This window comes from Triturus cristatus, chromosome 9, assembly GCF_964204655.1.
Source record: "Triturus cristatus chromosome 9, aTriCri1.1, whole genome shotgun sequence".
NCBI classification, from domain to species: domain Eukaryota; kingdom Metazoa; phylum Chordata; class Amphibia; order Caudata; family Salamandridae; genus Triturus; species Triturus cristatus.
In genome coordinates this window covers 1,260,572,159-1,260,586,937 of record NC_140592.1, presented here as the reverse complement: position 1 = coordinate 1,260,586,937, position 14,779 = coordinate 1,260,572,159, and positions in this window count along the sequence as shown.

The following is a 14,779-nucleotide window of genomic DNA, read 5'->3' as shown; positions in this document are numbered from 1 at the left end:
GTGTCATCCCCATTTTCAGACTTGTCTGACAGATGCCGAGCCATTACAGAGGATCTTGGCGTCATTTACTAATATCTGCAGGTTTATTAAGTCGGCACTCCTCAAAATCGTTGCCTCGCCGACCACCTGTGTGGTTAGATGGTTTGACAGACAATGCTCTAGAGCCCGTAAGGACCTGTGGAATCACTTGCATGCTAAGCCCCGCCTTCAGGAAAAGGTTAAGAAGGCCAGGGCGGCCTTTAAGAAAGCCTGTAAAGATCGTAAAGCCCAAGTCAAAGCAGTAACCTGGGACAAGTTGGTGATGGCCAGTTAGCAGCGCAATAGCGCAGCCTTCTGGGGTGTCATCAACTCGCTCCTTTTTCATGAAGACCAGCTTACCAAGCAGGCATGTACCATCCCATCTCGGGGCCTGGCTGGAGCATTTCAGGGCCATTTATAGCCCTGAGGGAGATCCGGAGCATGTAGGAGGCCCCCAGACAGACCGTAATCTACCTTTAGGCTCTCAGAGGTCAGAGATGGCAATTCCAAGTTGCCTTTAAACAAGACTCCAGGGCCTGATGGGGTACCTGGTGACCTATACAAGGATTGTATAGACCTGTGGGCCCCGATACAGACACTGCACTTAAACTCTGCTGTATCTAGCCATCTTCCCTCTACATGGTCCCAGTTCATAATAGGCGCTGTCTTCAAAAAGGGCAATAGATCAGACCCGGCCTGTTTTAGACCCATTTCCCTCATAGACTCTGAGGTGAAAATTATTGGCAGAATTTTATTAAACCACCTCATGGATTGGGCTGAGGCGCGAGACTGATAGAGTTAACCGCTCTAAGCTCTGTTCGATGATGGAATGGATGGATGTTGATATAGTCTTAGTAACATTTTTGCGTGATTTGAACAACGGGCTCTCTGCCAGCGTTAGGTATGGCCCCAATGGGGAATACACTGAGCACTTTAAACTTCAGCGAGGGGTACGGCAGGGTTGCATTTTAGCTCCTTTTCTATTTATATTTTATATCAACAGCTTAGAGCAGGTCCTGACTGTTGCGGGTGTTGATGTCCCAAGAGTAGGTGACCGTCCCATTCCTGCCTTACTATATGCGGACGACACCGTTTTAATGGCCCGTACTGCTAAAAGCCTCAATAAGCTTCTCTCCCTTGACCTATCCACTAATTTCTCTAAATCGCATTTCTTGAACTTTCGCCCATCAAAAATAAAAACAATGAAATATGTAATAGATGGCGAGCACATTAAAAGTGTGGATAAGTTCAAATATCTGGGGATTCAACTGGATTCAGAGCTTAATTAGCACTTGCTCATTAATCAAAATGTTTCCTTTTTTTAGCAGGGCTATATTTGGTGTCAGGGATTTTTCCTGTCGACTGGGGCGCATTCACATCCAATCGGCTCTGGTGATTTACAAGGCTAAATGTATCCCCTTAGCGTGTTACGGCGGCGGAATCTGGGAATACGGCCATGTTGCTCCACTTCAAGTGGCAGAAAATAAGTTTTTAAGGAGTCTCCTGGGCGTTTGCCAAAGCACACCCTATGAAATAGTCCACGAAGAACTAGGTATTGATTACTTAGCTGATCGGCTTCAACACACTCCATTAAAACTCTGGAACTCGATCTGGACAAAGGAGGAGTTGGCTTTTGATAGATTAAGCTTGCAAGACAGCTTACAATTAGATCGGCCCCTACAGATCCCATGGTTGGCGTATGTGGCACAGAGTTTGTGGGCTATAGGGACACCACAAGCATAATCCGTGCCGATGGAAAATGCGTCGAATCGGCACTTATGGACAAGTTCAGGTCAGAACGCGAATATGTTGCTCAAGCAAAACACTCACTGCGACACGCGCTGTTAGTGAAAACAGTTAGTAACATTGAACCTTATCTGACCTGGGACTTACTAGCCATCAACGCCATTGTTGACCTATTTTAGGTTAAACGTATTTCATCGATTGGTACCCTTTAATCGGGTTTGTTTCAAATACTCAGACCTGCACCCACGCAACTGCGATAACATCTTGATTAATGACACATTACTTGTGGTTATGTTTTGCCCAAAATATAGGGGCATATTATCAAGCAGGGCGTTAAAATTATTGCCGCTTTAGCAGCAGAAAAATGCCGCTAAAGCGACGATAATGGGCTTGATAATATGCAGCAGAGAATTCCAATAGAAGCCCATGTTGACACCAGAACATGGGCTTCTATGGGAATTCTCTGCGGCATATTATCAAGCCCATTATCGCCGCTTTAGCGGCAGTTTCCTGCCGCTAAAGCGGCGATAATATTAACGCCGTTTCTTGATAATATGCGCCATAGTTACCTGCGCCACGATTTTATACGTACGATTTTATCACCGCTAAATTTTAACCAAGTTAGGCCAGCCTTACTTTTTTTACAGCTGTTGAATTCACCTACTACCTGCTTTTTAGGTCTCGCCTGACCCAGCGCATGCGCTGCTCTGGCGAGACTTATTGAGAGGGCTCCAAAAAGTGCTACCAGGCCAGCCTAGAGCTACAGTGCAAGTGCACGGGCGCGCGCGCCGCGCTTTACCGCGATTACTTTCACTTTCGCGGCCGCTTTGATGTTTGATCGTGATCGCGATCACTTTCACGGCCACACGGCCACTTTGCATAGCCAATAGGTCTCGCTTTTGGGACCTTATAAGTATTTAGTTATGCAACTGTTGCATGGCTAAACACATAAGGTCGCAAAGGCGAGACCTATTGGCTATGCCAATGCTTGTCTCTTGTGGCATTCTGTTGGGAGTTTTAAAATATGAATGACTATGATACTGATATTCTAAATGTTGTTTTTAAATGAAATGTTTTGTCTTTTGTGATTTTATCTATAAAATCGTATAAAGATTATGATGATGATGATGCCAACTGGACTAGAGTTGCGGCAAACTTTCAACCCAAGGTGACCAGGTCACACGTCAGTGCCTTTTTTGCATCATACTTGATGGGAATTTTGAAGGGCGACGGCCGCAAAGTTAACAAACAAGGAATGAGGCGTTCTGAAGCCACGTTGCTCAAGCAGTGGTTCAATGCAGCAGTTAGGTGGGAGATTTCAGTTGTCTGCATCATCGGTGATGGGCACACCAGGTTGACATTGAACCTGTGGAATAGTAATGCGTGAGTTTCATTTCTCTTCCTCTTGATGTTATTCTCCTCTTCGACCTGCATCTTTCGGTGACAGGCACTCCAAAGACGTTATTGAACAGGGTACTTCATGTTCCTGTGTTTATAACCTACTCATTGGACTCAATGATATATGGGAGCATTGTTTTCAAATCCATACTTCCTGGGGTGTCTCAAAGATGCATCGACTGTGTTTCATGGTGTCAAATATTCAGCCTCCTCCACCACTTTTGGCTGAGCCACCATTTGAGTGGGATCTGTGGGTGGACTTACTCCAGGCATAAGTGGATGTGTTGGAGGCTGGTGAATGCACCCCTGTTAGACAATTAGCCTTGTTGAGGTTATCTTTAGGTGCAGTGGGATTGAAGGACCTCAAGAATCTTCTAATTTTGGAAAATGCTGGGGATTGTGATGTATGTTAAATAGCAGTTAAACAACTTCAAGGAAGATATGTGGGAAAAAGTGAATGTTGTCCTGGAAAGATTCACATTTTATTTGAGAAGTCAGAGGGTGGGGAAGGCATTGAGGAATTTGTGTCCGCATTGGCTGTATCTGGTGACTTTGAACATCTTGCACAGGATCAGGTATTAAGGGATCAGACTTTATTGAAAATGAAATCAAAAACGCTCAGGACAGTTTGTGGACAGGGACGGATACTGCAACCCTAAAGGGGCGATAAGTGCTGCTAGAACAGTGGAGTTGTCAGAGAAATGTGTGCAGGAAGTATGTGAGGATAACGGGGGTTGGATGTGAGTGCAATACCTAAAGTGCTGGTTCCTACAAGACATTTGAGACGAAAGGGGGCGCTAATGATGGCTGTGGTGCGAATAGGGAGAGCTGAGTGAAGAGCCAAAGCTGCTGTAGGCGTGGACGTCTGCCCATTTAGCAAGTGCCAAATACTGTCCTACAGTTGATAACGCTTGAAACCTGCAAAATCAAGGCCATTTTGGCCAAGTGTGCAAGAAGCAAGTGTGGGTGTGTACTGTGTTGTCGCTGAGGAGGATGGCAGCTGGAAGGAACCAGGAGGGGATAAAGGAGTAAATGTCATGTGAACAGGATATGGAGAGAAACAGTAATGGTAAGGGCTTACCCAAGTGTGGGGTGTCAATGGATGTGGAGCCGGTTGAGGTGGAATCCTGCACATGGCACACCATCATCAGTAGCAACATTTTCAAAAAATTATGGGAGGAAAGGGTTTTGGAACCAATCCTGATGTGATCTGGGAGCTGTTCAGGACACAAGATTGATTTGGAGGATACTCTTGGGCAGATGTAGAGTTCAAGGAGAGGAGGACACTGGATAAGGTATTTGTAGTGGATTAGGGTGTGTTGATTTTGGGTTAGCCATATCAAGAAGAATTACGAGCGCGTCCTGATTCAAGAGTAAATCCACCGGTGTATGCTGTAGATGTAAGTGTGTGTGTTGGAGGAAGGGATGCCAAGTTGAATGAAGAGTACGAGGATACGTTTCAGGAAATATTTCGAAGATTTATTGAGTGTAAAACCCCCAATCTGTCACTGGGAGAAGAACTCTGGATCTGCCCCATGCGAGGCCAGGAAGACAGGGTAAAAAAGACTGTGGGTTGGTTATAGCTCGATGTCTGGGCATGCTGAAGCCACGCCATTCTTTATTTTAAAATAAAAATAAAATCCCTGGTGTTCAAGTGGACTTTCTGTCCTCCTGGATAGGGCAGATTGGGATGTAGCCCATCCCATTTAAAAAAACCAACAACAACATTTACCTGGCTGTAGTGGGCTTACAGTTGCACCTCCTCCCAGGAGGGCATTTTGGGGGCTGCCGCAATTAAAGAAGGGACTCAAGACCTGGCTCTTCGACTGAACCGCAGATGCTTCCCCTCCCCCACTCAGCACCTTGAGACCCTCACAGGTGAGTAGTCACTCTTTATAAGAAACCTGATTGATTGATTTATTATTGGGGGTACTTCACTCTATTGCTTCCGGGGGCAAAGTCATACATCTAGGGCATAAATAGGAAGGAGAAAGGCCCAATGCATGGGTGGGCTGCCCCACCGTATTCATTTTTTATAACAATTAAATCCCCGGTGTTCCCTGCGTACTCCTAGACTCTTTGACTGTTTTGCTCCAAAGAAGTCCTTTGACTTGTCCTTCTGTAAAGCTTGTTCTGTGTCTTTTTCAGCTCTTTTCTGAACTGTTGAATACCCACAGTACTCAGCTTTTCTTCTGTCTTCATCGTCACCCCTCATAGCCCTCGCCAGGAAGTTTCTGACCTTACATTTTACCTCCTTTCACTGAAACACCTGTTTCCTCCACATTGTTTTGTTCATAGAGAGACAAAGTGGCTATGAAGGGGAGTCGTCCTTACCTGCTCAAGTTAAACCTAGATGAACTGAGAGCCGTCGCCATCCTTCACTTGACATAACCCTTGCTATGCCATGACACCCAAAATGTGACAGAATACCCATTCTGAAACCCGTGGAGATAGGGACTGGGGATCTAAGGCATTGGCAGACCGACAGAGTGAGCTGTCAGTGAGTAGGTGTGTTCAAGAAGGGTGCTGGTTGAGTCGCTCAATGATCTGATGTAATTGTGCAAAATCTGGGTGCAATCGGGAAAAGAACTGATGTAATTGTACAAGATTTTGACATAATTGCACATGGCGTTGGTTAATCCCAAAGGGAGTTGATGTAATCGTGCAAAAAGTAGATGTAATCACAGAAGGAGTCATGCAGGAGCTAGCAACTTCTATAATGAAATATGAAGGTAAAGACTGGACAAGTGGACAATATATGAACTTTATTATCTGTGTTTTGCTTCCAAACAGCAACATCCTGAGGTGCTGTTAGATGTCTCATAAGTTGTGACTGAAGACCTCCAAGTGAAAGGACATGAAAGACCAATGATATCTAAACACAGGAGACTGTGGGACGATTGATTTCCACCAACAACATCCATGTCTACTTCACCCCACAGACGGGCTCAACAGGAGCATGGATGTGTCTGATGAGTATTGAAGGACTGAACTTCCCAACAGCAACATACTGAGATACTGTTAGAGGTCCCATAAGGTGAGACTGAAGACCTTCAAGTGAAAGGACATGAAAGACCAATGATATCTAAACACAGGAGACCATTGGACGATGGGCTTCCACCAACAACATCCATGTCTACTTCACCCCACAGACGGGCTCAACAGGAGCATGGCTGTGGCTGATGAGTATTGAAGGACCGAACTTCCCAACAGCAACTGAGATACTGTTAGATGTCCTTAAGGTGTGACTGAAGACCTTCAAGCATTAGGACATGAATGAATGAATGACCAGAATTTGTATAGCGCACAGCTACTCCGTCCGGAGTGTCCCGGCGCTGACAGTTCACATGTGCATACCCTATGCAGCTCAATTTTTAAATAGCCAAGTTATCAGCTGTTTTTTAAAGTGGGAGAGCACTGTTAATGATCTCAGAGCTGCTGGCAGTTTATTCTCGATTTGGGCTCCAAAAAGCCAAAAGATCTGCCACCTCTGCGTGCCAGACGAGCTTTGGGGATTCAGGCCAGGCCGGCATTGGACAATCTGAGTTTCCTGGTGGGCACATAATGGCTGACTCGTTTGATAAGATAGGCGGCCCGTGTATCATGGAAGGCTTTAAAAAGATAACCAGAGCCTTACATTTTATTATTTCCCTAACTGGGAGCCAGTGTAGGGATTCCAGATGGGGGGTCATATGTGATCTGGGTTTCAGTTTAAGAATCGCTCTTGCTGCTGAATTTTGCACTACCTGGAGACGCTGGAGCAGGTAGTCCGGCAAACCCAGATAGATGGCACTAGCAAAGTCCAGTCTGGATGTGATCAGAGCCTGAACCACTGTCCTCCTGGGATCCTGAGGGAGAAGCAGCGGAAATGTCTTAAGCATCTGCAGCACGCGTAACAGGCACCTACCAGGGCTTGAACTTGGGACCGCATCGAGAGCTCGTTATCAATGTAGATGCCCAGATCTTTTACTATCGATTGGGCAGTGCTGGGAGAGGAGAGATCTGAAGGCTACTACTGAACCCAATTGTCCTCTGCAGGTTGGCCCAAAAATATGATCTCAGTTTTGTCGGGTTTGCTCTTAAGCTGATTCTGCTTCAGCCATTTAAAAACATTGGTGAGGCAGGATGTAATTGCATCCCCATTAAAATCCTCCCCTTTCTTACATGAAAATATCAGCTGAGTATCGTCAGCATAAGAGACATTTTTGCGCCATGTCCCACAGCTAATGATGCTAGTGGTACTATGTATACATTGAATAGGGTAGGACTTAGAGCGAAGCCCTGCGGGACTCAGACCTTTATGCTTGGCATTGAGGCTGAGAATGGAGGGGTCCAGATCTGTTCCCTGTGTTCCAAAAAGGATGTAATCCATGCCAATGCATTCCCTTAAATGCCCATGCTATTTAGTCTGTTTAAGGGCATCCCATGGGGCACCGTATCGAATGCCGCCGACAGATCTAACAAAATCAGTATTGCTCTTCTGCCATCATCCAGCTGATCTTGGTGGTGTTCAGTTACGTCCTGCAGGGCAGACTCGGTGCTGTAGTTAGCCCTAAACCTGGACGGCGTGGGGTGCAGGAGATTGTGTACCTCCATGTACTCCGTGAGTACGTTGTTGACAGGTTTCTTCACTACTTTGGCAAAACCAGGGAGCAGGGAAATTGCTCTATAGTTGGTTGGGGTCTGTGTTAGGTTTCTTCAGGAGAGGCAAGATTGTCGCCTGCTTCCAGATAGATGGCATGACGCCCGTTATCAGCGAGGAGTTGAGTACCTTGTTGACAGGCGCGTTTAAGGTGGCTGCTAATGCCGGTATCAGTCTAGCATGACACGCATCAGTAGGTGATCCAGACTTGAGACCCGAGAGATATGTGAGGGAGTTTTCCAGTTTGATGACGGGGATTTGTGACAGTGGCGGCCTTTGTAAGAGTACCTCTGCGGCGGAGAGTTTAAGGACACATCCCACCTGAGAATAGTGGGAGGGTGTGATTTCATCCACCTCCGGGGAAAATGACTGTTGGATCGCCTTTATTTTATCATGGAAGGAGCTTTGCCCAATCGGCTGATGGCGGAGCTACTTTGATCTCTGCTTTCGAGGTTGTGAAAGATTTAACAATTTTAAAAATGTCCTTGCCTCTGTTGCTATAATTTGCAATTCTACTTTCCAAATAACTCATTTAAGCCCTCCTTGATAGTTTGTAATGTGCTTTCAGCGCAGCCTTGTAAATATTTCTGTCCTCTGCAAGATCCTGCCTGCGCCATTTCCTCTCTAATCTCTTACAATTACTTCATGAAAGACCAATGATGTCTAAACACAGGAGACTGCGGGATTATAACATCCATGTCTACGTCCCCCCACAGAAGGGCTTACGGGAAGCATGGGCATGTCTGCTGAATATTGAAGGACTGGACTTCCCAACAGCACCATCGTGAGACACTGTGAGATGTCTCACCAGGTGTGGCTGGAGGCCTGCAAGCGATTGATTAAAGACCAATGATGTCTAAACACAGGAGACTGCGGGACAACAACATCTATGTCTACATCACCCCACAGACAGGCCTAAGGGGAGAATAGACGTGTCTGCTGAACACTGAAGGACTGGACTTTCCAACAGCACCATCGTGAGACACTGTTAGATGTCTCACAAGGTGTGGCTGGAGGCCTGCAAGCGATTGATTAAAGACCAATGATGTCTAAACACAGGAGACTGCGTGACAACAACATCTATGTCTACATCACCCCACAGACAGCCCTAAGGGGAGAATGGACGTGTCTGCTGAACACTGAAGGACTGGACTTTCCAACAGCACCATCGTGAGACACTGTTAGATGTCTCACCAGGTGTGGCTGGAGGCCTGCAAGCGATTGATTAAAGACCAATGATGTCTAAACACAGGAGACTGCGGGACAACAACATCTATGTCTACATCACCCCACAGACAGGCCTAAGGGGAGAATGGACGTGTCTGCTGAACACTGAAGGACTGGACTTTCCAACAGCACCATCGTGAGACACTGTTAGATGTCTCACCAGGTGTGGCTGGAGGCCTGCAAGCGATTGATTAAAGACCAATGATGTCTAAACACAGGAGACTGCGGGATTATAACATCCATGTCTACGTCCCCCCACAGAAGGGCTTACGGGAAGCATGGGCATGTCTGCTGAATATTGAAGGACTGGACTTCCCAACAGCACCATCGTGAGACACTGTGAGATGTCTCACCAGGTGTGGCTGGAGGCCTGCAAGCGATTGATTAAAGACCAATGATGTCTAAACACAGGAGACTGCGGGACAACAACATCTATGTCTACATCACCCCACAGACAGGCCTAAGGGGAGAATAGACGTGTCTGCTGAACACTGAAGGACTGGACTTTCCAACAGCACCATCGTGAGACACGGTTAGATGTCTCACAAGGTGTGGCTGGAGGCCTGCAAGCGATTGATTAAAGACCAATGATGTCTAAACACAGGAGACTGCGGGACAACAACATCTATGTCTACATCACCCCACAGACAGGCCTAAGGGGAGAATGGACGTGTCTGCTGAACACTGAAGGACTGGACTTTCCAACAGCACCATCGTGAGCCACTGTTAGATGTCTCACCAGGTGTGGCTGGAGGCCTGCAAGCGATTGATTAAAGACCAATGATGTCTAAACACAGGAGACTGCGGGACAACAACATCTATGTCTACATCACCCCACAGACAGGCCTAAGGGGAGAATGGACGTGTCTGCTGAACACTGAAGGACTGGACTTTCCAACAGCACCATCGTGAGACACTGTTAGATGTCTCACAAGGTGTGGCTGGAGGCCTGCAAGCGATTGATTAAAGACCAATGATGTCTAAACACAGGAGACTGCGGGACAACAACATCTATGTCTACATCACCCCACAGACAGGCCTAAGGGGAGAATAGACGTGTCTGCTGAACACTGAAGGACTGGACTTTCCAACAGCACCATCGTGAGACACTGTTAGATGTCTCACAAGGTGTGGCTGGAGGCCTGCAAGCGATTGATTAAAGACCAATGATGTCTAAACACAGGAGACTGCGGGACAACAACATCTATGTCTACATCACCCCACAGACAGGCCTAAGGGGAGAATGGACGTGTCTGCTGAACACTGAAGGACTGGACTTTCCAACAGCACCATCGTGAGACACTGTTAGATGTCTCACAAGGTGTGGCTGGAGGCCTGCAAGTGATTGATTAAAGACCAATGATGTCTAAACACAGGAGACTGCGGGACAACAACATCTATGTCTACATCACCCCACAGACAGGCCTAAGGGGAGAATGGACGTGTCTGCTGAACACTGAAGGACTGGACTTTCCAACAGCACCATCGTGAGACACTGTTAGATGTCTCACCAGGTGTGGCTGGAGGCCTGCAAGCGATTGATTAAAGACCAATGATGTCTAAACACAGGAGACTGCGGGACAACAACATCTATGTCTACATCACCCCACAGACAGGCCTAAGGGGAGAATGGACGTGTCTGCTGAACACTGAAGGACTGGACTTTCCAACAGCACCATCGTGAGACACTGTTAGATGTCTCACCAGGTGTGGCTGGAGGCCTGCAAGCGATTGATTAAAGACCAATGATGTCTAAACACAGGAGACTGCGGGATTATAACATCCATGTCTACGTCACCCCACAGACAGGCCTAAGGGGAGAATGGACGTGTCTGCTGAACACTGAAGGACTGGACTTTCCAACAGCACCATCGTGAGACACTGTTAGATGTCTCACCAGGTGTGGCTGGAGGCCTGCAAGCGATTGATTAAAGACCAATGATGTCTAAACACAGGAGACTGCGGGACAACAACATCTATGTCTACATCACCCCACAGACAGGCCTAAGGGGAGAATGGACGTGTCTGCTGAACACTGAAGGACTGGACTTTACAACAGCACCATCGTGAGACACTGTTAGATGTCTCACCAGGTGTGGCTGGAGGCCTGCAAGCGATTGATTAAAGACCAATGATGTCTAAACACAGGAGACTGCGGGACAACAACATCTATGTCTACATCACCCCACAGACAGGCCTAAGGGGAGAATGGACGTGTCTGCTGAACACTGAAGGACTGGACTTTCCAACAGCACCATCGTGAGACACTGTTAGATGTCTCACCAGGTGTGGCTGGAGGCCTGCAAGCGATTGATTAAAGACCAATGATGTCTAAACACAGGAGACTGCGGGATTATAACATCCATGTCTACGTCACCCCACAGACAGGCCTAAGGGGAGAATGGACGTGTCTGCTGAACACTGAAGGACTGGACTTTCCAACAGCACCATCGTGAGACACTGTTAGATGTCTCACAAGGTGTGGCTGGAGGCCTGCAAGCGATTGATTAAAGACCAATGATGTCTAAACACAGGAGACTGCGGGACAACAACATCTATGTCTACATCACCCCACAGACAGGCCTAAGGGGACAATAGACGTGTCTGCTGAACACTGAAGGACTGGACTTTCCAACAGCACCATCGTGAGACACTGTTAGATGTCTCACCAGGTGTGGCTGGAGGCCTGCAAGCGATTGATTAAAGACCAATGATGTCTAAACACAGGAGACTGCGGGACAACAACATCTATGTCTACATCACCCCACAGACAGGCCTAAGGGGAGAATGGACGTGTCTGCTGAACACTGAAGGACTGGACTTTCCAAAAGCACCATCGTGAGACACTGTTAGATGTCTCACCAGGTGTGGCTGGAGGCCTGCAAGCGATTGATTAAAGACCAATGATGTCTAAACACAGGAGACTGCGGGACAACAACATCTATGTCTACATCACCCCACAGACAGGCCTAAGGGGAGAATGGACGTGTCTGCTGAACACTGAAGGACTGGACTTTCCAACAGCACCATCGTGAGACACTGTTAGATGTCTCACCAGGTGTGGCTGGAGCCCTGCAAGCGATTGATTAAAGACCAATGATGTCTAAACACAGGAGACTGCGGGATTATAACATCCATGTCTACGTCACCCCACAGACAGGCCTAAGGGGAGAATGGATGTGTCTGCTGAACACTGAAGGACTGGACTTTCCAACAGCACCATCGTGAGACACTGTTAGATGTCTCACCAGGTGTGGCTGGAGGCCTGCAAGCGATTGATTAAAGACCAATGATGTCTAAACACAGGAGACTGCGGGACAACAACATCTATGTCTACATCACCCCACAGACAGGCCTAAGGGGAGAATGGACGTGTCTGCTGAACACTGAAGGACTGGACTTTCCAACAGCACCATCGTGAGACACTGTTAGATGTCTCACCAGGTGTGGCTGGAGGCCTGCAAGCGATTGATTAAAGACCAATGATGTCTAAACACAGGAGACTGCGGGACAACAACATCTATGTCTACATCACCCCACAGACAGGCCTAAGGGGAGAATGGACGTGTCTGCTGAACACTGAAGGACTGGACTTTCCAACAGCACCATCGTGAGACACTGTTAGATGTCTCACCAGGTGTGGCTGGAGGCCTGCAAGCGATTGATTAAAGACCAATGATGTCTAAACACAGGAGACTGCGGGATTATAACATCCATGTCTACGTCACCCCACAGACAGGCCTAAGGGGAGAATGGACGTGTCTGCTGAACACTGAAGGACTGGACTTTCCAACAGCACCATCGTGAGACACTGTTAGATGTCTCACCAGGTGTGGCTGGAGGCCTGCAAGCGATTGATTAAAGACCAATGATGTCTAAACACAGGAGACTGCGGGACAACAACATCTATGTCTACATCACCCCACAGACAGGCCTAAGGGGAGAATGGACGTGTCTGCTGAACACTGAAGGACTGGACTTTACAACAGCACCATCGTGAGACACTGTTAGATGTCTCACCAGGTGTGGCTGGAGGCCTGCAAGCGATTGATTAAAGACCAATGATGTCTAAACACAGGAGACTGCGGGACAACAACATCTATGTCTACATCACCCCACAGACAGGCCTAAGGGGAGAATGGACGTGTCTGCTGAACACTGAAGGACTGGACTTTCCAACAGCACCATCGTGAGACACTGTTAGATGTCTCACCAGGTGTGGCTGGAGGCCTGCAAGCGATTGATTAAAGACCAATGATGTCTAAACACAGGAGACTGCGGGATTATAACATCCATGTCTACGTCACCCCACAGACAGGCCTAAGGGGAGAATGGACGTGTCTGCTGAACACTGAAGGACTGGACTTTCCAACAGCACCATCGTGAGACACTGTTAGATGTCTCACAAGGTGTGGCTGGAGGCCTGCAAGCGATTGATTAAAGACCAATGATGTCTAAACACAGGAGACTGCGGGACAACAACATCTATGTCTACATCACCCCACAGACAGGCCTAAGGGGACAATAGACGTGTCTGCTGAACACTGAAGGACTGGACTTTCCAACAGCACCATCGTGAGACACTGTTAGATGTCTCACCAGGTGTGGCTGGAGGCCTGCAAGCGATTGATTAAAGACCAATGATGTCTAAACACAGGAGACTGCGGGACAACAACATCTATGTCTACATCACCCCACAGACAGGCCTAAGGGGAGAATGGACGTGTCTGCTGAACACTGAAGGACTGGACTTTCCAAAAGCACCATCGTGAGACACTGTTAGATGTCTCACCAGGTGTGGCTGGAGGCCTGCAAGCGATTGATTAAAGACCAATGATGTCTAAACACAGGAGACTGCGGGACAACAACATCTATGTCTACATCACCCCACAGACAGGCCTAAGGGGAGAATGGACGTGTCTGCTGAACACTGAAGGACTGGACTTTCCAACAGCACCATCGTGAGACACTGTTAGATGTCTCACCAGGTGTGGCTGGAGCCCTGCAAGCGATTGATTAAAGACCAATGATGTCTAAACACAGGAGACTGCGGGATTATAACATCCATGTCTACGTCACCCCACAGACAGGCCTAAGGGGAGAATGGATGTGTCTGCTGAACACTGAAGGACTGGACTTTCCAACAGCACCATCGTGAGACACTGTTAGATGTCTCACCAGGTGTGGCTGGAGGCCTGCAAGCGATTGATTAAAGACCAATGATGTCTAAACACAGGAGACTGCGGGACAACAACATCTATGTCTACATCACCCCACAGACAGGCCTAAGGGGAGAATGGACGTGTCTGCTGAACACTGAAGGACTGGACTTTCCAACAGCACCATCGTGAGACACTGTTAGATGTCTCACCAGGTGTGGCTGGAGGCCTGCAAGCGATTGATTAAAGACCAATGATGTCTAAACACAGGAGACTGCGGGACAACAACATCTATGTCTACATCACCCCACAGACAGGCCTAAGGGGAGAATGGACGTGTCTGCTGAACACTGAAGGACTGGACTTTCCAACAGCACCATCGTGAGACACTGTTAGATGTCTCACCAGGTGTGGCTGGAGGCCTGCAAGCGATTGATTAAAGACCAATGATGTCTAAACACAGGAGACTGCGGGATTATAACATCCATGTCTACGTCACCCCACAGACAGGCCTAAGGGGAGAATGGACGTGTCTGCTGAACACTGAAGGACTGGACTTTCCAACAGCACCATCGTGAGACACTGTTAG